General features: G+C 44.2%; 1 long non-coding RNA gene across 1 annotated transcript; it reads left to right on the top strand.

The window, feature by feature from the left end:
- Positions 1-262: 262 nt before the first annotated feature.
- Positions 263-23,868, top strand: LOC146766247 (uncharacterized). Its single transcript, XR_014958141.1, has 2 exons — positions 263-5,273; positions 22,592-23,868. It is a non-coding gene; the product is annotated as an uncharacterized LOC146766247 (long non-coding RNA).
- Positions 23,869-24,325: the final 457 nt, after the last annotated feature.

A 24,325-nucleotide genomic window follows, 5' to 3' on the forward strand; every position in this document is an offset into this window, starting at 1 on the left:
TTGTAACACCACAGAGATCTTGCACAGCCAGGAGGGGAAGAGTGGGAGCAGAGACCATGGAAGAACCAAAAAGAGGATTCTCACCAAGCACTTTTCTGCTGGAAGCAGTGGCTTTAACATCTGTCCTCTTTCCACATCCAAGTCTCCAAACCATGGAAAATGAAGGATTGTCTAGGCAACAGGGACACGGTGGGGGCTTGCCTGCCCTTGTAATTGTCCAGTTCCTCCTCCCAGTCACAGCAGGAGACAGCTGGTGGTCCCACAGCAGAGCTGGCACCACCATGGCTCATGTTTCCCCACACACCCTGTCCTGCTCAGCAGTTTTTCCATGAGCTTATCTGAGCAGCTCTTCATGCTCTGTGCTGTGAAGATCAAAGATGAGGTGTCCAGAATAAAAAGCTCACAGTTACCATGAGGCCTCTCTCAACATGCTGGGAATAGAAATGTGGCAATCAGACTTGGGGATGAAATCATATTGGACATGCTGGCTTAATCTCTAAAATATGAAATTGTATGGAAAGAATTACAGCTAAAAAGCATTTTACATTTTAGAAAGCTGCTCTGACCCATGCTGGATCAGGAAAGAGGAGAAGAGGAGGAAAAAAGCCTGTGGGGTGCAAAAGATTATAGCCAGCTGGGTTAGAAAAAACATCTATCATCAAATTAATAGTCCCCTGCTCCTGTACTATGGAATATGATTCTGTTTGAAAAAGAAAGGTCTGAGATGGCTTATTTCAATTCTCAGGATCAGATTATTTGCTGTTTGCAAATATCTGGGTGTTACTTGCAAATCCTCCCCAAAGATTCATGTATTTTAGCCCAATGCATACACTCATTTCACAATCAGGTTTAGGTGGGATACAGAGCAGGACTGAGCTGGCTGCTCTCCCTATACACCTTTATTTAGCCAGGCCACCAGGGAGCAGAAACAACAGGCCATGGATGGCCAGCTGCAGAGATAAATTACAAGTAGAATAAATGAAGAAACATGCAATTTGTGGGCTCCTTGTTGAAAAACATCTGCAGTTCAATTAATATTTTCCAATGCACATCCAAGAACAGATTCTTACCCCACTGTACTCTGGGTTGCAAAGCAACTTTTTTTGTTGCTTGAGAAATTTTGTGTTGTTTCCATGCCATCATGAAGAGAAGACTGATGTGATAAGGACAACGATGTTGAATGATGCCACACTTGGTGGCACACCTTGAATTTCTTCATTAATACAAAATCAGGACGGATTTCTGTAGCAATGTTTTAACTGCATCTTCACTATATGGCAAAATGTTCCAACCCAGAGATTAGAGAGCCCTTACACTCAGCAGCAGAACTTTGCTCACTTCATAGCTCAGCATTGTGTCAAGCAGTAGAAATAAACAAATATTACTGCTTCCTGGCTTTCAGTGTTGGAGCTGGTTTTGGATGTCACAGCCAGACATATTTTTCCTGAAATACTTGTAAAGAGTGTAAACACCAGCACATGGCAGGTTTTGGAATAAGGTCTCTGGTGCATGCCCAGCCCTGGACTGACCTTTGGGCAGGAGCAGCACAGGAGGGAGGCTGGGCTTTGTACCTTTGATTTCTCACTTCATCCCAATGCTGATTTCAGATCACAGGCTGATTTTCCCATCCCATCTCCATTGTACATTGTGCTGCAGCAAAACCCACCATCCTGTGGGACCCCTTCCCAGCCATGCCCATCCCTGCTGCTGCATTGGCACAGCTTCTGTCCCCTTCCCACGTAACATCCTGCTTGGCCAGCTGGAAGCCCACCCTCCCTTCAGAGCCCTCATCCTCAGCCTGCCTGATTACCCACAAAAACAGCCCCATTAAACTCCTGGCTGAGGGGAGGCTGGCTCAGAGACACTCAGGCAGCTCAGCAGGAAGCCAACTTTATTAACAAGGAGCAGGAAGCGCCGTGTGTCAGAATATCTCTGCACTTGCAGCACCTGGAGGGAACATTATCAGTTATCAGCCTAATATTTTACTGCACTCTTCCCTTCACAGGCTTTTGATCCCTTCTCCTCACACAACAGCCTAAACACGCTAACTAGACAATTGGCAAAGTATGCCAAAATGCTGTTTGTAATTTGGACAAATTTTCAGGGTTTTTCTGACAAGCCTGGTGAGAAGAAGAGAAAAAACAAAACAAAGATAAATAGTAAGTGAAACACATTTGGGCTAAAACCTGTGAATTAGGTCAAAAAAGAACAAATCTCTGCAGGATCCCACAGGGAGATTATATTTTATTGGTGTTTTTATGTACAAAGGGAAAGGTTAATCGAAGGTCTGAGCAGAAAGGTTCATAGAAAATTGTCATCTGTTTGTGTTTTCTTTTTGAAGTAATAGTTTGCAGGAGCCAAGGGAGGAGGTAAACCAGTAAAGGCCAGAGGTAAATTGAAGGTGGAACAGTTTGACAAAACCACGTAAAACTGAGAATGCAGATTTGTCAAGACTGAAATGCATTCCTGAATTATGCAAATTTTTGCCCAATTTTAGTTGTGGAACAAAGAACACAGGAAGGGATGAGTGCTAACATTGGGAATAACAGATTTTTCTTCTCCAAATGAATTTTCAATTAGATGAGTTTTTCTAATTGAGATCACCTAATAGGTTGTCCATAAAATAACAATGAACATCAGAACAAACAGTGCTATTCTAGAAAGTTTAAGTTAATCCTAAAGGAATCCCTGTGGAATGCTTTCTTTTGCAAAGAATGATGTAGTTTTCCATGGCTGGTTTTAAGCCAGACTGGAAACACAGCTAAAAAAAGATGATGCTGGGCAAAGCTCAGTTTTTGTCATTTTTCCAGTGATGATTTCTGTGTGCAGCAAGACACGAGGAGGCAGCAGCTGGGTCTGAGCTCCCTTCCAGTCTAGTCTCGAGAGCAAATGACCCTCATGTCAAAGGGCTTGTTTTAATTTTGATTTATGTTTTGTTTAACATAAAGTTTGTTGTACTGATCAGACCAGAGGTCCTTGTGGCATAACATTCAGTCCCAGAAGTGGCTAATAGAATGGATTTTTTCAGGGTAGGGAGATAAAAACCAATTTCTGGATAGAATGATTTTTCCTATCATGTCAACTCAGCCTGGCAATCAGCCCTTTAGAAATTTCAAGGCCAGGTTGGACAGGCCTCCAAGAGACCAGGTCTGGTGGAAGGTGTCCTTGCCCATGGCAGGGGGATTAGAGTGAGATGGTTTTAAGGTAACTTCCAGACCAAACCAATTTATGGTTCTCTGATTCTCTGATTCTTGTTTCATTATTTAAAAATTGGGATCTAATGGAAAGCCATCAGCTAATGTAGACATTTTGCTGGGCTCTGAGGATTTCAGTGCTGAGGAAGAGCAGTTTGGGCAGCCTGAGCATGCTGCTGCAGTGTGTGCAGAGCATTCCCAAGACTGACAGCAGTTCCCTTAGGCTGAACATGCTGGCAGGAGCAATAGCAGAGCATCTCTTCCCTTCCTGGGGCAGAGGCAGAGGAGGGCAGGGAGGCTGTGCCACAGCCCACAAGGCTGCTGCCATCTCCAAGCCCATGGTCCCCTCCCAGGCCTCAAATGTGAGGAATGTAATGAACATGAAAATTATTTCTGAGGTACCAGAATTCCTTAGTGATCCTTAGTGCTGAACTACATCTGTCTCTTGGAGTTTATGAAGTAGATTTCATTGTAGGCTTGGGAAACTAGTGCTCCCATTTTTCTCTTTGGGATGTGTTTGATACTTAACCTGCCTTAAATCAATAGTCAAGTTCTAAACTCTTCTTGCTGTACAGTTTCCTCCTCACACAAATGTCTTAAGCTGAGAATTGCAGTGAGATGCTGAGGAAAATGTATTCCCTGGTCAGGCAGAATTTCCTGAGGCTCTGCAAGCAGGGCTGTTTGTGCTCATGTTTGACAAAGGCATGTGCATGGGGCAAGTTAACAATAAATCTCAGAAATTAGAGAGGAGCCTTAAGACCTGCTTTCAGTGAACTTAAGGATATGACTTGCCAATTCATCATGATGGTTTTCCCTGTGAATGGAAGCTGTACTCCGTGTTTCTAAGATGTTTTATGCAATTTTCCAGGATATTGTGTCACATCAGCAGAAATTCAGCATCATGCAGCTCTTAAGCAGCACAATTTGATGCTTCCTTTCAGCTTTAAAGAAAGTAGCATTTGTTCTTCTAATCCTGATACTTGCCAATAAATCAGGACAAGGAGGTTTAACCAAACTATAGATACAGCAGTTTGCTCCTTACAATGTTACTTGCTGAGATGTTCAATTGTTGGCCAACTGCATCAAGAGGAATGGTGAGATGTTGAGCATAGATATTTATCTGATCATTATCAGGGAGCAGGAAAACTTGTGAAAAATAGCAACAGGTTTGCAATTGACTTCAAACAGAGAACACATTTGAACATGAGAACATAACCACTTTGGTCTTGGAAAGATGGAGAGAATTGCCATGGAGAGATTAGACAGTCTCAATAGGTGGGTAGGTGGGCAGGTAGAAAGAAAGGAATAGAATGAAACCTGAAGAGAAGAAGAAGAGAAATTAGGCTAGTGAAATAAAACGTGGGTGTAAAAGTCATTTCAGGGATTTTCTCTGTGAGAGCTCAGAGCACTTAAAAAAAAAAAAAAAAAAATCAGGATTTTCTCTTCAAGAAGAGCTGCAAAGACAGGAGGAGAAAACTGTTTGCCCAAAAGGGCAGTGCCAGAATTAGGAGCAGGATCAGGACATGCTGGCTGTGTTGCTCAGCCCCACAGTGCTCTGTGAGGATGAAGTCGAGGACATTTTGGGGAAGGAAGTGCTCCACAGGCAAACAGGCAAAATATTTCTTTGTGAAACTGCTCTCTGAGAGCCCAGCACAGTAAAGTAGCTCATGTGGAGAGGGAGCAGTGGGGAATGCCACGGCAGGCTCACTGTGGGAAGACAAGATGCTGTGCTCCCCAGCTGTCCATTGCACTTCTGCTGAACTGCTGCTGTCTGTGGAGAATGTCAAGTCCTTGGGGCCTCGTCTCCCTGCATCTCCCACATGAGATTGAGGGCCTGGCAAGCACCTTCTCAATAAATTATTGTTATTGCAAGGAAGGGAACAGGCAGGGAAAAGACTTTTCAGTGATCCTAGCAACATTCTGCCTCCAAAAAGCACACGTCGTGGGAGAATTTCAAAATGCTTCCAGGAGCCGAGAAGGCAGATGCACGTTGGAAACCTTTGAAGGAGATGAATAGCAGGAAGCATCTCTAAAAGACCCACAACGGCATTACTGCAGAAAAACCAGCTGCAAAATGAGGTAATGACTCTTCAATACTCTCCCATATGCTGGCACAAGTCCTCTGCGTTTCATCTTGCTATCTATCAATGTAGCATTAGAAGATCTTAAAGTGTTTACAAGTGGATGCAGGGCTGGTCTGCTGGCCCCGTGGGGATGCTGACCCCTCTTTCCAGAGGAGGCATGACAAGGCAGAGGTCACCCTTCTCTGTGCACTCAATTACAAAGGAACCAGGCCCCACTGTGGTTTTTTCCCTGAGAGTCCCCTCTTGAACACTTGCTCTAAAATTGTCTCCTGCCACATATTTCTTTCTCCTTGGATATTAAAAAATAATTAAAGGCAAAAGAAAGGAGCAGAGGAAGGCTGGGGGAGGAGGAGAGATGATGGGGAAGCCCTGTCCCTCAAGAGCTGAGCAGCAAGTACAGCATCATTGTGGCTCAGTGCACAGGTGATGTCCTGATTTGTGCAGGACCTGAGCTGGATCTCCCAGTGCTGCACAGCCAGGCACTGCTGTCACATCCTGCTCTTCCCTGCCCCACTGCATGAGGGGACAGGGCTGGCATCCAGGGCAGGGTAGGTCCCTGTGGAAAGGAAATTTCAGGAAAATAAGCTTCCAAGAGGATCCAAGTGCTCTTCTTTGTCTGAAAGGGAGCTTTCTGCATGCAGGCAGCAGCAGAATAGATGGAGACCCGTCAGAAAGTGATGCATAGGCAGCTAAGTGAAGCTCAAGCATTCATAAAGAAACAATGTTATCAAAGATGAATAGCTTGAAAACTGCTTTTAGGAACATTTACACAGGGTTTCACCTCCTGGCAACACAGAAACGTCAATGCTGCTCGGGCTGACTCATAGCAGAGCAGGAGAGCTCTACAGAAGGCTCCTGCTCTCCTTTTTCTTCCGCACCAAGGTCTGTGCAGAGGTGTGTGTGTGCAGGGTGGGGGTGCTGCACTGAGAAATCACCCGGAATTGGCTCAGAGAGGAGTTGTTTTCAGAGTCCTTGCCATGCTTTATTAGTGTGGAAATTCAATAATCTCATTAATTACAGAAAAATAATGTAAGGTGGATCTGCTGGGCCCCTGCACAATTTAAGCTCTCCTTCTGTGGGTAATTGCCAATGACATGTCTGAGAGAAATATCACAATGATACATAACAAAGGGCAGCGCAGCTTTACAGCATAGATCTTGTTGCTATGGGAACTTGTCTTTGCTCCTATCCCAGAGCTAGATGATTTATGTATGTGCAAGAGTTCCTTTATTTTAGGGCTTTGCAAAAGAGAAAAAACCCCTATCAGATCTCTCTCCACATCTATCCATCCGGTTATCTGGCCAGTTATCTAATAATTCTTTCTTTATTATAATTACCTGTCTATTATAATCTTTATCCACGGCCTCATTCTTCCAAATATTGTACTCTCTATCTACTTTTGGGGAGCAAGATACAAGACAAGCTGAGGGAGGGAAAAAAATGTGGACATCAGTTACTCATTGTGTGCACTGCCTGGACGTGACTGCTGCTCAGAAGCAGAGACAAAGCAGCGAAGCCATGAGCCACGAGCCTCTCCTGCCCCAGTGATGCTCTCTGTGCCCACATGCAGCAGCAGGACAAAAGCATCTCCCTCATCCCTGGGGCATAAAGGGAACGGTGGAGCAAGGAAAAACCTCAGATCTCACTCCTTGTGAATGGTAAGAGAGCACAAGGGTCACCCACAGCTGTGCTGGGTATTGAAGGTGGAGCTCTGGGAGGAAATGCTGAAAGTCCTTCAATAACTCCTCAAAAGACTGAAGTTGGAGCATAACTGCCATTAACTTTGGTCTGTTCATCCCAGGTGGTGAGAAAATTGGCTAAAAGGTGAAAATGCTATATTTTAATTCAGAAACAGGCACTTTTGGCTGCAGTTCTTTGCTGTCTTTGCATTTCATAATTTGTTAGGCATTTCCTAACAAGCTCTTGGGTCCAGATATACCTGAGATTAATAGGAGATCTTTTTTTCTCTGGTAGGATTCTGTTAGGGCCGTTGATTGCTCCAGGGGGACCATGTAAATTACCTGTGCATCAATAAGAAACTACTGAAAGGTTCACATTCAAAAATTAGTATCTCGCAGTCTTAGGAGACCCATCAAAGGTGTCCGAATTCTGGTATGCACACAGATTTAGAAACTTTTGAGACACAAAGTTGGTCCTGGCAGCTTTTACCTCTGAATTTATTTCATTCCACATTGTCTCCAGTGATATGAAACTACTTTAAACATGTGCATATGTTTTTGTAGGGTATTTAATGTAACAACTTGCAAGCTTAAGATATGATAAGGCAACCTGGCCAGCAGCCATGTTCAGGTCCAGGTTCATCTTTAAATCAATCCAAACAAGAGCCTGAAGGCACCTGACACTTTTGTTCAATCACAACAGTATGTAAAATGCAAGCTCGCTCTGATTTTGCCACATGCTGTAGCATTTCTCAAGGCTATTATTTTACTGGGAGAGTGAACATGATGCCCATGACTTTGTTCACTCAATGGCTGGAAACAATCTCCTTCTTCTACAACGTATCAGAAAGTCAGAGCTTTAACTTTGCAAGGAAAAAAATAATCACGCCAACCACTTGATCTTGAAAAGAAAGAAAGTGAAATTCCATATTTATGAGAGTTCTCTTTCAGCCTGGGAATTCACTGATCAGTGAAACCTTACTTTGCAAGTTCAGGGAGCTGATTACACTCCTGATCTAATCAGTTCCTTGCTGCATGGAAGCTTCCTCCACACAGACCTCCCGCTTGACTTTCCTTCCCCCCAGCCCCGTTGTGGCTGAACCAAGGCTCTGCTGAAGTGCTGAATCACGCGATGGAAATTGCCTGTGAGGGCCCCACTAATAAGACAAGCCTCGTGGCACTGGAAGCACTCTTGCTCTGTAATTTCTCAGGTCCTCATGACGTGGGTGGTGCACTTGCAGAATCACTGCCCTAATTCATGCTGAAGGTAAAAGCTGATCCTTTGGCACAACTGATCGACTCTTCGTACCAGGGCTCCCGATCCTCCACGAGTCTGTGGCCAGGAGCAGCAGCTCCCTCCTGCCTAGCTCCCTCCCTCACCCTGAGTTTCAATTCCTTAAAGCTAATCAATATCCTTATTAATGTTCCAAAATCAATTATCCTAATAAAGCCTGGAGGGAGCTGAAGGGTTGCTATTCAGCACTCACCTTTTATTATCCCGACTGTTTATTTCCCCATTGATAGAACTGTCTGATTTTATGACAGATTATGGGTGAAACTGCAGCACTCAACACACTTGTCAGCCCTAGAGATATGTTGTGTTATTATTACTATTTCGAGAGCCTTTTGCTTACATTTCCTGGTTGTATGCATGCTTTAGAAAGAGTCCCTGGCCTAGCTCTGCTGGAATAGGATAGGGAGTGCTGCAGCTCCATGCTGCACATCAATTGGATAATAATCTATTCTATCTGTTCAATTATAATATTGCCCCAGACCATGGCACATTGTTTATGCAGCAGTGCTCTGTATTCTGCAGCAAGACACGAGCAGGGTAGATCACCTCATGGTCATCCACAGCAAATCAGGTGAAGGTGCATTCAGAGGCATGATCCCAAAAGCATCAGGGGAGAATGGCATTTCTCCTGCAACTGAACACCTCTATTGCATGCAGAAGTTGTGTCCAGAGCCTGGGAGAAAGACTGCAGTTCTCTGCAGCATCCCAGGGGCACGGCAGCTCAGGGGCAGGGGGCAGAGGCAGTGCCATGGGAGGGAAGGAGCTGGAAATGCTGCTCAGACTCCTGAGCACTGAATTCAATCCCTGCCTGCCAAGCATGGCTACACGTGTATTTTAAGGAAAATCAACCACATGTTTCTTATTTTCTTCCTGGGCTTATTGATCAGCCACTTAAGAGTAGAAGAAGAGACTCCAGGTCAGGTTATCCTCCAAGATTGTTCCAGCAAGGTGCTGAAGCAGGAAGTGACGTGACAGTCTGTAAATTAAATCAGCCCTTCCTAAGTGCCCTCCTTCACCTTGCATGCAGTGTCCACCCTGGCCATCAGCCTGTTCTGCTCTCCAGCACCCAGGGAGCCTCTGGCCAGCAGAGCTGGGGCTGGGAGCACTGGGAATGTGGTCTTTGGTTGTGCAGCCTCTCCTTAGGCTGGAATACTTCTATTCCCTGCCTCCATCTTTAGACTATTAGCTCCCAGAAAAACTCCTCTACTTATCTTTGGAGAAAGGTGTCTGAAATGCTTCCCTCTCACAGTATTAGAACAGCTTCTGTACCCTGTACAGTAAACCTTTTATCCACAGGATGGCATGTGAATGGGGAGATTGACCCTGGAAGGACTGACAGCACAGCAGAGAGAGGCTTTCCTTTCTTACTGGGGCTGATAAAGAATATATATCACTTCTTCTCAGTTAACCAGTATTAGATCACACCATCCACACCAGTTGTTAAACTGGTAATGAGACAGGCTCCATTTCAGAGAGATTATCGCTTTATTATGAAGTGAACATTCAGCAGATGTTTTAATTTTACAGAATTCATTTCACATTATCAAGATTTCTCTCTATCTTATTTGATTTAATGTTTCTTAAGAGTGATTTGTCTCTCTCTAATGCTTAAGACCAGTGCAGTCCAATCAGGCAAATTGTCTGTATTAAAGAGTTCCTGTGGGATTTGTAACAGCAATAGGACCTTTTGGGTTTTCTTCTGAAAAGGGTTTCTTCCAAAAAAAACCCAGAAAATACATCCTGTGCTAATGATTTCTCTCATCCCAGTCCTCTTTTATCCCAGCCTTTCCTGCCAATATGCCCATATAGCACAATTCCAGATAAAGCAGAAATGCAGTGAAAAGTGGCATGAAAGCAGCATCACAAAAAGAAAAAAACTTGATTGAAGTTGTGAGCTAGCGAGAAAAATGTGAGCCCATCCGAATCTGAATTAATTAAAGATTTTATTAGCATCTGATGGCACCCCAGGGAAAAGTACTTTTTTTTTATTTTTAATCCTCTCTCTGTTTTAAAGGCAAAACACCAAGCAAAAGCATTCAAGGGTCATGCCAAAAATTTTTGTTTTGAGGGTGACACCGCCATCCTCCAGCTGTGCCAAACACGTATGATGGTGTAAACAGGGCCAAGCCAGCTGGGTATTTTTCTGTAACAAGGAACTGGCAGCCTATGCTGATTGTGAGCTCAGCTGAGTGAGAAAATCAAAGGTGTTATCAAATTTTACTGTTCTTTTTTTTTTAATTTTAGCAGTGGAAGGGAGCCCTGAGAAGTCTGGATAGGTAAATAGCCCCATGTCTGGGTCACAAAGATCTTCTGTCCCTCTGTATCACCATGTTTGACTCACTAAGAGGATGTCTCCTGCTCTGTCCCATGCTCAGGTACACTGCCTCAATGGCATGGGGCTGAAAGTCATGCAGAAAGAACCTCAGTTGTGGAAAAGGCTGTCTGGGAGCACTGGAGCAGAGGAATTCAAAGATCAGCAGCCCCAAAGAGCAGCGCTGTGAGCTTCACCTGCGTGTGCCGGCAGCAGAATCGCTGCCAGACCAGCGCCGTGCCTGCCCTGAGCTCTGAAACCCCAGCTCCACTCCCTGGACAGGCTCTGCCAGGCTCAGTCAGCAGGAGGGAAGCTGATAACTCCCCCTTCCACCCTCCCCTCCCCATCCCTCTCCGAGCCTGCCCTTTATAACAAGGCATTTTCTTCCCAGGTAGGGAATCGATCCCCCCAGCTCCAAGGGCTGCGTGCAAGACACAGATCCTGCTCACACATCAGTAATGCTGCTCCTCGCTAGGGCAGTGATGCATTAAGGATTACAACAAAAGCAGATCGCATATTTTAAGAAAAACCACCTATTCATAATTTATTTTTTTCAAATCAGCAAGCTGGCTTTGTGCTGCAACACTCAGCTGAGTCATTGTATGTCGTGTTCAAAGGTAAGTGCCAGTAGATGTGTCACCAGAGATCTTGCTTAAAATTCTAGCATAGTTATGAGCAATCAGGAGGTGCAAGAGCCCTGAAACTGTACAGGACACTGTCTAAAGGTATGGCCTGGTACAAGTCACAGCTGACAGAGACATTTCTTGGGAGACCAGCTGAGCTTGCAAAGCCTTGGTGAGAGACTTGACAGTGGGGCCTGTGAGGCAGAATACCAAAAAGTGAGTGGATGCCATGTGGGGTGTGAAAGAGCAAGGGTTTTTTCAGGCAATGGACTTCCTGGAAAAGGCAGTTTGGGGAGCTGTAAGTGAGGAAGCTCCTCAATGCTGGCCATGTTCTAAGAACCATGTTTCCAACCATGCTTTGTAAAGAAATGTTTCTTTGTTTGTCAAAGAAACACCTGGCTCCATTGTCAAAACCTCCAAAAGAAACTGTTCCCAAGAGATGGATTTTTGGCTCACTCCTTGGGCCAAAGCACAGGAATAATATAAACAAACCATGCCATCTATTGCCCATCCCTCAAACTCACTGATTTTAAGCCCAAAAAATGATTCATCCAAAAATTTTGACCTCAGCCTTCCTGCTTTGGACACACATTCCAAGAGCAGAGAAGAGGGGACTATGCTATTTCTGAAAGCTCTCCTTTAAAGGTTTACCCTCAAAATCCCACTCCTGCACTGTGTCTGAGAGCCTTGATCCTTCACATGTGCCACGAGCAATCCTGGCTGGTGTGCAAGGCCCCAGAGCCTCACGAGAGGGATGCTGATAGCAAGTCCCTGTGAAATGTGTTCCCCAGTTGGCCCTGGTGGGTAGGACTTGTGGCAGACACAAAGGGGAGGATTAAACAAGCTGATCTATTTGAAACGAATGATCCTTATGAAGAAAGCACTTCTCTTCTTCTAGTCAGGAACAAAGCTGTACCAAACCCATCCTCTTCCCTGGTATCAAAGAAAAAGAGGTAGAGACCTGGGAATTACTGTGCTGCATTGCATGAACAAAAGGGTCATATTTCAAAATATAGATTTTTTTCAACAAGCCTTTGTGAAGAAAATGGAGGGAAAGAAGGATCCCCATAGAGCCTTGTCCTCAGCCAAACCAACCACCCATTCATGAAATCCACAGCCCAGGCCTTGAAACTGCTGAGAATAAAAACAACGTGATAAAATTTGCTTTTTTGTCAAAGGATCCTGTGAGATCTGTAGGTGGGAGCAAAGGGTGGAAGAATAAGGAAGAGCCTTGAAGTTAATTATTTTTATTATCATTTGAAAATCATTATCATCACTTCTGGCTTAAAAACTGTGATCTGTTCAGCACCAATACTGTTGAAATATCATTTACATTCTTGTTTTTATTATTACTATTTTTTCCACTTTCCATCTTACTTGATTCCTGATTGTTCCCCACTTCAGTAGCCTGGCTTGTTATTCTATTATCTTCCTCAAGAGGCTTTTATGTGGAATCTGTAGGAGGAAATGGAGGCTTCAAGGGAGAACTCCTGCAACAAACCCTTTTCCATTATTTCTTTACTCAATTTCACACACTTATTTATTTTACATAATAATACACATGATATCAGGAGAAGCATAAGAAAATAATACAGAAAGAAAGGCCAGAAAAATTAGTTATAGTTCAAGAAGCCTTAAAGTGAATGCCAAGAAATGAGCCTTGTTTTTTTTTTAACATGCAAGTAGCCAGGGTGGTAAATTACTTATCATGCTTTTGCTGGACATCTTGATTGCTTCCGTTTCAGCAGGTCTGTGGACTGCATGGAAAAGTAGTTTACAAACAACGCAGCCACATCCTAGCACTTTTCTCAGCAGACACTGAGTGAGGTGGCCTTGGCAGAAGTGCCTCTCTTCATGCCAGGATGGCTGGGCACATTGAACAGCATTTATCTGGGAGTACCAGGAAAGCAATTCCCATGCTGGCTGCAGGAAAGTATTCCTGGGGAACAGAGGGGACTGTTATCCCCATTTTACAGGTTAAAAGCTGAGACAAAAAATAGTTTATTTGTTTAATTTGAGGCAAAGCAAGAAACCTGTGGGAGGACTGGGGAGCACCCTCAGTTCCCAGCCCCAGACAGATGGCCAAGCCAGCAGTACCACTGCTCTTTCACTCTGAGCTTTCAGCAATGGAGAAGCATAAAGTGAATTTATTTCTGCATATGAACAGATGCTGGAGGGGAGATTTGTTTTCCTGTTCTTTTTCTTGCAGTCCTTGCCTAGCTCTGCTGGAGGCTGAGTAAATGAGATAAAATGCTGAACCAAAGCTGCAACACACACTGATGCAAATTGTTCTTGGCCAGTGCTCATGGCCACCTTAATTTTCTGCAGAGAAAGGAGGGTCTGGTGTTCAGACACAAGAGACCCATGCGTTTGCTTCAGATCCTGGTAATTTCTCCCAGGCCAGCTTATGTGCAACAAGGGAGCAGCCAAGCAACCAGTGATTTTCTAAACTTTGAATACAGCCAGCCTCTCAGGAGAGCGAGGGGAACTGTCCTGGCTTCACCCAGAGCTTGGTGGCCTGGTGAGGCTCAGTTATTCTGAACAGCAAAACTCCTTCTTGCAGAACCAGCTACAAGGCCATCCTTGTGGGATAATGCAACTCACTTTTATATTCTCAGCTTCCTATTAAATTGCAACACAGACCCCATTGACAGACAAATTAGCCAAGTCAACATTTGAAGGATTCTCACTGCTAATGATCTCTGGTCCATGAAGGCAAGCCTAAAGACTTCAGGCTATACAAAATATTGCAGATGAGGAACCCATCTGTTGATACAGCTGGCATCAATACACACTTCTAATGCAGAGTCCAAAAAGATATATGTATAAAGTGCACTGCTGCAGAGAGATCATGCAGAAGTCAAGGGCTGTGCTGTTTACCTAAGTCTGGCATTGAAATCTCCCTCAGTCCTCCTCTCAGTACACACAGCCCAGCCTGCTGGGACTGAAGAATCTGCAAATGCACACTGTTATCACACAAGATTCCCTCCAGCAGGGACCACGCTGTGGATTGCAGCCACATGGAGGGGAGCAGCCACATGGGAATAGACAATGATGATAAAAGCAGATCTACCACAGGCAGGAACACAGGAGCAGATCCAGGGCACTGACTTAAGGATATGTGAATCTTCAGCGCAAAAGGTAAAAAAAGGGGGTTTGAGCTTTCCCAGAAAACCTCTCAAACATGTTCAGGGCAATGAATGCAGTGGGTGAGGAGGGGGGTGTAAGTCCATTCCTCCCCAGCTGAGCCTGGGGCTCCACCACAGCCATCAGGCACCTCCTGAGAAGGGATCACAGGGTCTCAGGTCCCTGTCAAATACTTCAGCTTCATGGCATGGCTGAGGTGCTAAAGAAATACAGGGACATGTCTTGCAGAAATGAACTGGACTGAATTATAGACCCAAGGAGTAAAGACTAAGACAGGAATCGGCTCCTTTGGGTGGAATCCAAGGAAAGACAGAGATGTGCCAATACAAAGGGCAAGGTAAGGGCACAGTCAAAATCCAGAGAAGTAAAGGAGATAGCTGGAATCCAAGAAACCAGCTTGTAAAGCCAGGTGGTGGCTGTGGCAAAGTTAAGAGAAGAAAGTCATATCTCAAACAAATCTGGAAAAGGCAGACCTTGGATGCTGGGTTCCATGGTAGTTTGCCTGGGGAAAAGCAGTCTTAGGTGTGCAAGTTGAAAGCAACCCTGTGCCAACAGCTGTTTCAGGCAGTGGAAGTGATGGGGTAGATCCTGGAAAACTTTTCTTCTCTGAGCTGGTGCTTTTGTGTGTTTGCTCCTGTTTGATCTGCTCCTGCCTGGGACCAGTGAGGCTGTGATACACTCTAAGACTCAACCAGGCCCAGCAACATTTACTTGTTCAGTACAGACAAGGGATTTTTAAGCACTGATTAGCAAATATTTGCACAGAGCTTTAAACATCTCAAGGGCTTGGTTCAACTAGGCTTTACCCTGCTTACAGGGATGTGCAGGTAAAAAAAGGAAGAACATGTTGTCAAACAGGGTTTTAGCTGGCTGGATTACAGAGCTGGACCTGTCCTCTAATCCAGCCTCATAGGAAGTGTTTGCAATTGAGCTGAAATGCGTGCTAAAGGCCTCACTGTCCAGGTCACAAAGCAGGTTTGCTACACCTTTGGAAACAGCCAAAGCTTTTTTGGAGGCTGCAGAACCTGCATACAGTGAGTCTGGTTCAGAAGTGATGTTGGAGGAGCTGCACCAGCATGTTCTGGTCTCTGTGAACACCAACCCCACACAAGCTGCTGCAAACTGGCTGCCAGCAGTGGCCCATGGGTGTGAAGGAGCTGCAATTGCTCATGGTTATGTGGCATTTCAGATATGCAGAAACAGCCACAAGAAAGTTTCAGGGCTGTTCACCGCCCTCGTACTGGCCAGACTGGACCTTCTCAGCTCTCACTGAAAACCTAGTTTCTCCTGCCTTTTTATGCTCCCTGCTTCCACAGCCTCATTCAGCATTATTCTGAGGAGATCCCCTCATCCCTGCTTTCCTCCTAGGGCAAAAGCCTCTTGAGGCCTTGCTCAGCCCCCACAGAAGTGCCCATGGGGGTTCATTGCCTTCCCTGGCTACTTCCTTCAGCTGCCCAGGTCTGAGCTACACCTCATCCTCCTGCTCCCCCGTGATCAAACAACAATGGATGATGCTGAACAGGATGGGAATCCCTCAGGCAGCAACCATCCCAGCTAATTGGGGAATTAATCATTCTTTACCTTCCATAAAAATGAGGAACCCCTTACTGCCCACTGGTCATTGGGAAAGTGTGATGGGTTTGATGATAAACAGCAATGTCTGTATCTTAAAGCAGAAATTATCACAATAAAAGAGGCAGTGGTTGTCTTCCAGGATGGTACATGCATTTCCCTTGCCCTCCTGCACTGGTCCACTAAACTCCCATGGCACGGCTCTGCACGGATGCTGCAGCTCCAGCTGTGGGAAGCAGACAGTGCTGAGACACAGCACAGAAATTTGGGGCTTTTAAAACCTTCTTGCCTTGCCTTTTTCCGTGGCAAAGTCAAGTACCTGATCCAGAGCCCCTGCTGTTTGTCTCCATCCTGGCAAACCTTCCTGAAACAACCTGAACTTCAAAGTTTGGTGGGAGCCAAATTACTTCCCCAGTGCTTCCCAGAGGGACTAGGCTAGTTAAGAGGAGATACATCAGCACTGTCATCAAAGGGCACAGAGTATCTCCCAGGGGACCACTTAGCAGGGAAAGAGAGAGGGAAATGTGGGCATTTCTGTGTGGGCTGAGTATCCACTTCAACCCCCTCTCATCAGAGGGAGGAAGGGGCAAGGGAGAGAGAAACAAAGCTGGTAATTAGCTGGCTTGGGTATCCCAGGATGATTGCAGCTCCAAGCGTTTGGTCAGGACCTTGGTACACACCTTCTCACTGCACAGACAGTGCCAAAGAGGACAAACGAGTGAGAAGGGAAACAAACTGGAGAGTTCATCTCATTGTTCATTAAGTGTCTGGTGCTTAGAGGAACAATTTCTCCAGCTGCCTCTGGATGGAAGAGGCACTTGTGAGCATTAGGAGAGAATCCTGTAGGTAGCATCTTAATAAAGACAACACACTGCATCAAGGAGCAAAAAGAAAGAGAAGAAAATTAAAAGGAGGAATGAGAGGAAGAAAACTAAAAGAAAGAATGAAGCAGTGTCTCACATACAAGGTTAGAAAATGGAACAAAAACCCCAGTGGAGCTGGCTGGGCTATGGCTCCATTTCCATGGGAGACATCTGACAGGAGATGTCTGGAAGCAATCAAACCAGTTTCCTTAGAAATCAGAGGAAAGCTGTTCTACGTCTTCCCCATCCCTGAAAAAAACCCAAAGACATGACTGTGCTCTTGGCCGTGTTGCTGGAGGTAGATGTTCTCAGCAGAGCATAAAGGGACCATCCTGCATTTCCTCTCTGGTGACAGCTCTGTGCCCTGCCCACCTCTGTGAATCCATGCTCAGAGAGAGCCTCCCCACAGCTCTCCTGGGATGGCAGGGGCCTGGGAGCTGCTGTCAATCCCTCAAGGAAAGCCATGTGCCATCATAGGCTGAGTCCTGGCTGCTCTGCTCTGAATTACATCAGTGTTTTGATACTCTGTTGGTGACAGATAGCTGAAGGTACAGCGCCCTACCCAGGGATGGCAAAAGCCATCCTCACCCCTCCACCTGCCCAATGAGTCATTGCATTACGTTTTTAGAGGCAGATGCACAAAGACACTGACCTGCCTGACTCCCAGACAGGTGCTGAGCACCTGTGCAAATCTGTGGAAATTCAAGACATCATTCTCACGAGGCACTGCCCTGACTGCTTGTGCCAGCTCACAGCCTCGGCTGCCCCACGGTGCATCAGGAGAGGGCACAGCTCCCTGCTCTCTTCAGTCTGGGTAATTGTGTACTACCACGGGGCAGGATTAAATGTACATGTGGAGATATGGTTACCCTGTTCCTCCCAGACCTGATCTGGGCAGGAAATCTGAGTGCTGAGCCAGTTGTGAACTCTCTCCTACGCTGCCTGGCAGAGAGAAGGAGCTGATGTCAAGTAAACAGAGAGAGGATGTCTGTAAATTAAGGGAATTCTGAGAAATGTTTTAATACAGAATAGCAGAAATTGCCTTCTCCTTCATAAACCATCCTAAGATGTGTAGCTCACAATGTGTGATAGAGACAGGTACAAATGCCTCTGTGCACTCTGGTTTATAAGTGGCTCTGTAACAGGTGTTATCGTTTTGTCTGCTCAGTATTTTAACATCATTCATTTGTGCCATTGCAACGTGGCACAACAACGCATCTTAGAATAATTTACTGTGAAGAAGCAATTGCTATGAATCACATCATATTGTCATTATGAATAAAGTAGCTCCACTTGCTGTGCCTTCAAGGAAAGTGTGGAAGAGACGTGCTCACCATTCAGCTTCTCACGGCTCGCATTTACTTTCCTCCTTTCTTTTCGGTTGTTCTCAATCTGCCCCTGCACAAATAATCACATCCCAAGGCTCAAAGAGTTTTTTTGCCTCCCTTTTATTCTTTTTTTCCCCCTTTGTTTACCAGTCACAGAGTCTGTCTGGCCATGACTGGTGGGCTTTCTGGAACAAAGAGTACAGCTGCTGGTGCTTGTAGATGGATGCTTCGTGACTGACTTAAAAAGAATCACAGAAAAAGCCAGGTTAGATGGGATTCCTGAAGGTCACCTTTGCCACCTTTCCTCAAAGCAGAGCTAACCTGTTTGCTACCAAATCTCTAGTACATCAGCCTGAGAAATTGAAACCTGCAGGGACTAGGGAAAGATGATGAGTGGAAGGAAAATCAGAAGAGCTCTTCACACTCAGACTTGTGAAGGTCAAGGCACAGTCTGTAGGTTTGGGTATGCTGATCCTGTCTCCGCTTGCTTCACAGCAGTAGAGAATATGTATTTACTGACTGATTAATTAATGAATTAATTAATTTATAGAATGCCAAACCGAGGAAAGCTGATCTCATCCAGAGTAGGAATATGACCTTGAGTCTGCCAGAGCCTCAACTTTCAAGATACAGTCTTCTCTTCCTTCAGAGTGCACTCAGATTTCTCAGTGCTTGACTCTTAGCCAGAAAACAAATGTTTTGTCCCAGTTCTGAAACACGTCCCCATACTTTGACTTTTCTCTGTCACAACTGGAGGGGAAAAAAACACCAAACAGAAAGCAAAAGACAATTTTAAAACCTCAGAAGCTGACACAAAACAAAATTGCTATTTTCTCCTCCAGTTTCACTTTCTTAAGTCATTGTTCTGAGAGATCATCCTGATATTTTTTATTTCTCTTTCCCCTTTCTATTTCATTTTCAATCTGGCCTCTCTTTCTCTGACAATTCTGCCTGGCTGCTATCCAACAGGCCTGTCCAGTTTCTTCTTGTACAAGCATATAACACAAAAGAATACAAAGAAGACTGGAAATGCAATTATAAAACTGTCTCTTCCACCCAGGCACAGATTTTTTAGACAGCAACCTCCCTTTCAGCACAGTTGGAAAGAAAAAAAATGTAACTAAAGCCCTTCTGAGCAATGACATTATTTATTCTGGATGAAATGTCTTGCAGGAAACTTTAATTAGACCACATGTATGATAAACTAACAGAGCAGGCTGAAGGAAAAAAAAAAAAAAAAAAAAAAGGGTAATGGTGCAATTACCTATATTCCTTAAATCCATAACTCTTGGAGGTGAGCACAGCTTATTCAGAGTTCAGGAACTGAAAATGGGACATGCATATTGAGGCTACAAACACACACACACACACAGTTGTCATTGAAACAGCTTTTCACTGTATATTTGGGCTTTTGAACTAAAATAAAATACTGTAAAATATGTCATTAAGGACAAGAATTGTCTGGGAAAGCAAAATTCTGAGTTCTTCAGATAGCACAAGAAAAAAATTAGAATTATGAGAAAGGAAATGTCCCTGTCAGAACTGCTGTGAATTAGTTTCATTTCCCTCTGCATGTGCACACACTCTTCTGCATATCCATACGTGTACAGGCATATGTGTATTTGTACAATGGATATTTATTTTGTAAAAAACTTTTTCAACTATCAGCTAAATTGCTTAATTGCAGAAAAGTAGGCAAAAAGATTTGTCATAAGATCAGCACTGTCTGAAAATACAGTATCAGCAATTAAAAGAAATAGCCAACCCACCAACTGCTGAGCAGCAATCTATAACCCATGCTGCAACATTCTGCTGATGCCTTGTGCATCCTTCTCCAATACTCATAATAAAAAAAATCTAATTTCTGACCTCAGGTGGATATCCCTCAATTGTTCCCTTCTTAAATGGTAATATTTATAAGCAAATATATGGCAAAAAACTTGAAAATATAGGAGAAAAATGAAAACTCAGGAGGGGACTATGAAGAGAACTGGAATTTGCTGGACCTTGTTATTGATGGAGAGAGGACTGTGGAGTGCAGTTTTAATTACATATAACATTTCCTACATTTATCTGGGAAAAAATCTTTTAATTTGGCTCCTGCATTGCAAACATAAGACAGGTGGAGGGGCAAAGCTCCTCTTCAGGTATTCAGCCACATTTAAACATTAGGAGGGGCTGGGGAGCTCTGCAGAGAGTGATGCTCTATCAGGCTGCAGCTCTCACCAGCATTGTGTGTGCCCTGCCAGGGGCCAAGAAATCCAGCAGCAAAAGCAGAACTGAGTCTCCTGGTCCTGATCTCTTGGGGATCTGTGGTGGTGAGACTGCCATCCAAGCATCTTCCTAGCTAGTTATCTTTTGGGTGGAAACAGGTAGGACAAATGTCACTGGATTTTAAGCCATTGTCTGGGAGCAGAAGGCTTTTGAGATCTCCACTGAAGTACAACTGAGCTAATACAGATGGATGCCAAAGATGGTTGAGGCAATTGGATTTATAGAGAGAGAAATGTAAGATTCCATTAAAGACAAACTTCCACCATTGTTAATGTGACAGTTTTCCATGAGTTACCTCTGGTTTTGACTGCTTTTTAGCCATTTAGAGAAAAGTGGGTAAAAACATAGCTGTTATTTCTTTCTTACTTGGCTTCTGAAGTTTAAATTGGACCAGTGTTGTCCAAAGCATGCGGAGAGGTTCAAATTTCAAGTGCTCTCAAAGAACAGAGAGAGCACTTTGGATTTTGACTTCTGACCATCTGTCACATTTAATGTACTGATTAAAATATCACAGCCCCTTGACACTTCACATGCCCAGCCTTTTCTGTAATCAACTTGTTGAAAACATAATTTTGGGGATCTTAATTTGGTCTTTACAGCTCTGGGTTTTCTCTCTCTTCCCATACAAGAATGGGAAACAAAGTTCTCATCATCTCCAGATGGCTCAGAACAGCTTTGTGCACTTCCAGAAGTTTCTTGGAGACACCTGGGCATCTGCACCTCTGCATCCCGACATTCCTTTTGTGCTGCATGGGAATCTTTGGCTTCATTTAACTGAGAGGCAGCAGAAGAGGAGATGGACTCCATGGAAGAAGGGCTTTGTGTTGTTTCAGATGTGCTGCAGTCCTTACTCAGCACCTCAGCATCTGAGCCTGTGCTTAGGGATAAACAAGTGCCCCAAGCTCCCCTGCCTCGCCCAGGGTTTAATCCTGTTGGTTTCAGCCCATGCTTGTGAGCTTTGCTGAGTTCAGCCCTTGAACTCACAAGCCTATTTCAATGGAGAAGAGGCAAAGATCACCAGTTCTTTAACAGAAGAAAGATGGGGCTTCCAGCCTTCATGCAAATATCCCAATTCAAAGAGAAAAAGGGAATTCAAAGGGAAGTTCAGAAAGAATCTGCTCTGTCAGCAGCATTGGCTCCAGCTCCTGTGTTTATCAAAGTGTACCATGAATGTGGGGTATTAATACATAGTTAACATATAAGCACATTCACTGGATGTATATGCAATGTGCCTTCCCATTACACATGGATTTCTGTCTGTGATAGGTATAACATGCACTGATGGAAGGTGGTGGAACCTGAAGGGAGCCTGAGTAATCAACCACAAACATCTGGAGGAATCAGAAGCCGAAATCAAAGGATAATAATATCTACATTTCTAAATGGACCTGTCACGTGCATCAAATCAGAGGCTGTGTCAATCTTGCTGGCACTGCCCTGTGGTCCATCACAGCTCACAGGGAGGGGAAGGGGAAGGGGAAGGGGAAGGGGAAGGGGAAGGGGAAGGGGAAGGGGAAGGGGAAGGGGAAGGGGAAGGGGAAGGGGAGAAAATATTTCCCACAGGAAGGCTCCTGGAATGACCCAATGTGTGTGTGCAGCCTGGGGTCTCAGCAGTACTGCACTTTGCACCCTCTGCAGAGGGTTCATGGATGTGGAGACACACTCTGCCGGAAGGACCACCCAAATCCCAGCTCTCCTGTCCCTCCTGGGATGACTTCTGTCTGAGCCAGGCTTTACACTGCCCTCGTGTCAATAGAAGCATTCAGACCAGCCTGTGTGGCAGCACCCCTTCTGCAGACAGTGGTCACAGGCACCATTCTGCACTGATGCAATATTCCATGCAAATCCACCTTGAGAACACCTGAAAGGACTTAAATACATGTACTATACAAGCATCCCACTGACACAGTGGGAATAGGAACAGACCTGTAATTACCAAGTAAAGACAATAAAATCACACGTACTCCCACCACCTGCAGCTCTAAATGAGGAGAAGTGTTAGTTACACTGTTGTATTTCTATAACATCTGAGGGGGAAAAGCAGAGGGTGTAATGAGCTACCAGACTTGTGGTAAGCAGATTTCAAGTGCATTCACAATTTACCCCAATTTACCAATCCACGAGGAGGGACACAGAGGGAAGCATACTTGAAGTTTTGCACTTTCCTTTAATTTGGGGAACAAAGAATATGCCTGAGAGAACAATTTTGTGTTTTTTCACAGAGCCCAGCCATTTGCCACCCCCGTATGGAAAGATGTACCATGAAAAGAGGAAAGGAGCACAGTGGCTGGAAGCCTTTGCCATGACATTGCAGAAGATCTGAATCTGTGTGGCTTGGGCTGAATTTTAATCACCAGGTGCCTGCTTTGCCCTGTGGAAAGGAGGAGTTCACTGAACTGATAGCAGAGCTGCAGTTTGAAAGAAATCTCCAGAAAATGTCCCTTTCTTCTTACATAGACTTAAGAAATCTTAAGGATATTAATATGAAAGTAGAATGGTGAAAGGAAGATATTCCCCGAAGTAGGTTCCTCCATGAAGGCTCTCCTGTGGGGAAGACTGAGGTTTTATTCATGTCTTTTAATGCTCTCTTTTCAGTACTTTTAAAGGAGTATTGGTTCTGAAAGTTTTATCTTTGATTACTATTGCTCTGGTGTCATGTGGCTGGGAGTCCTTTTGTGGTGGAAAGGTCTTTCCAGAGAGGATGTAGCTGCAGTGTTTGCTTTGGATGCTCAAAGTTTGCATTCAGAAACATCATGCAGCCTTTTCACTGGGGACCCAGACTCAGGCACAGCTAATTAAAAAGCTGTCAAATATGCATTTTCTTATGGGGCAAAATCATAGACCACATTATCTTACTCATTTTATCAACAGGGCAGCTTGTTTGAAGCATTTTCTTGGGTCAGTGGATAAATATTTTAATTCTTTCCTCAGATGGAGCAGGTTAAAGAGGACAATTTATAAGTATGCTCTTAAATAGACTTATGAATGGAAACTTTTGTGGATTCAAAACTGATTTTCTGACACTAAAATTGTGCTTTGGCCTCATTCTAAGGCAAGAGCGTTAATCTCTTCTGGGCAGACAGGCCCTTTGGAAATCATTCACTCAGAAGGAAAAGAAAAAAAGCACCCTGAAAGCCATTTTCTTTATTCACAGAAAACGGAATGTCATGGAGAAAATGATGAGCAAGTGTGTGTGTAATCATGTATTTATTTATCTGAATCCCACACTGCAAATTTTGTAGGTACAGAAGATGATGAGAAAGATAAGGTACCGAAATGATTGTTTAAACTGAAATTGAGTCTCACCCACTGCAGAGTTTGAATTAAACAAAAATAACCCAAAGCAGCAATGTAATAACCTTAAGTGAGCCACTTTTTAAGCGGCTTATACATAATGGAATTCTCCCAGCTTTTTACAAATGTTCCACATATGTTCAGATAATCATCAAACTGATGGGCTTTCCTTGCAGATGCCTGAAAATAAATGCTGATCTCAAACCCTGAGTGTGGCTTCTTTCTTTCCTGTACATCCAGCTCCCACACGATGTTCTTTATCCAAGTATCTAAGTGCTTTCAGTAGACCAGAGCATCCTGGTTTTATAGATATATAAATATGTTTTATAGCCACTATAGGGATTTCTATGCTACAATTTACTAATGGTTCACCCAAGCAAGGTGCTGTGGCCATAACGGTGATCAGTGCTGGATGTTTCAGTGCATAGAAAGGCTCCAGTGTCTCTCTGAACTAGGTAAACTATAAATTGTGTAACATTACCACTGCTGACTCATTATTTTCTTATGGTGAGTGCCACTGTAGAGATAATATGCAAAAAAAAAAAAAAATCTTAATTGTTGAGTACCATTTTCAGTTTCAAAGACATGGAGTAAAAGCAAATAGCAGGAAGGAAAAAAAAATGAAGAGAGGGGGAAAGAGTCTAAGAAGGAAATAGATATGA

The sequence above is a fragment of the Lonchura striata genome, chromosome 12 (genome assembly GCF_050655825.1).
Source record: "Lonchura striata isolate lonStrDom1 chromosome 12, ASM5065582v1, whole genome shotgun sequence".
Lineage (NCBI taxonomy): Eukaryota > Metazoa > Chordata > Aves > Passeriformes > Estrildidae > Lonchura > Lonchura striata.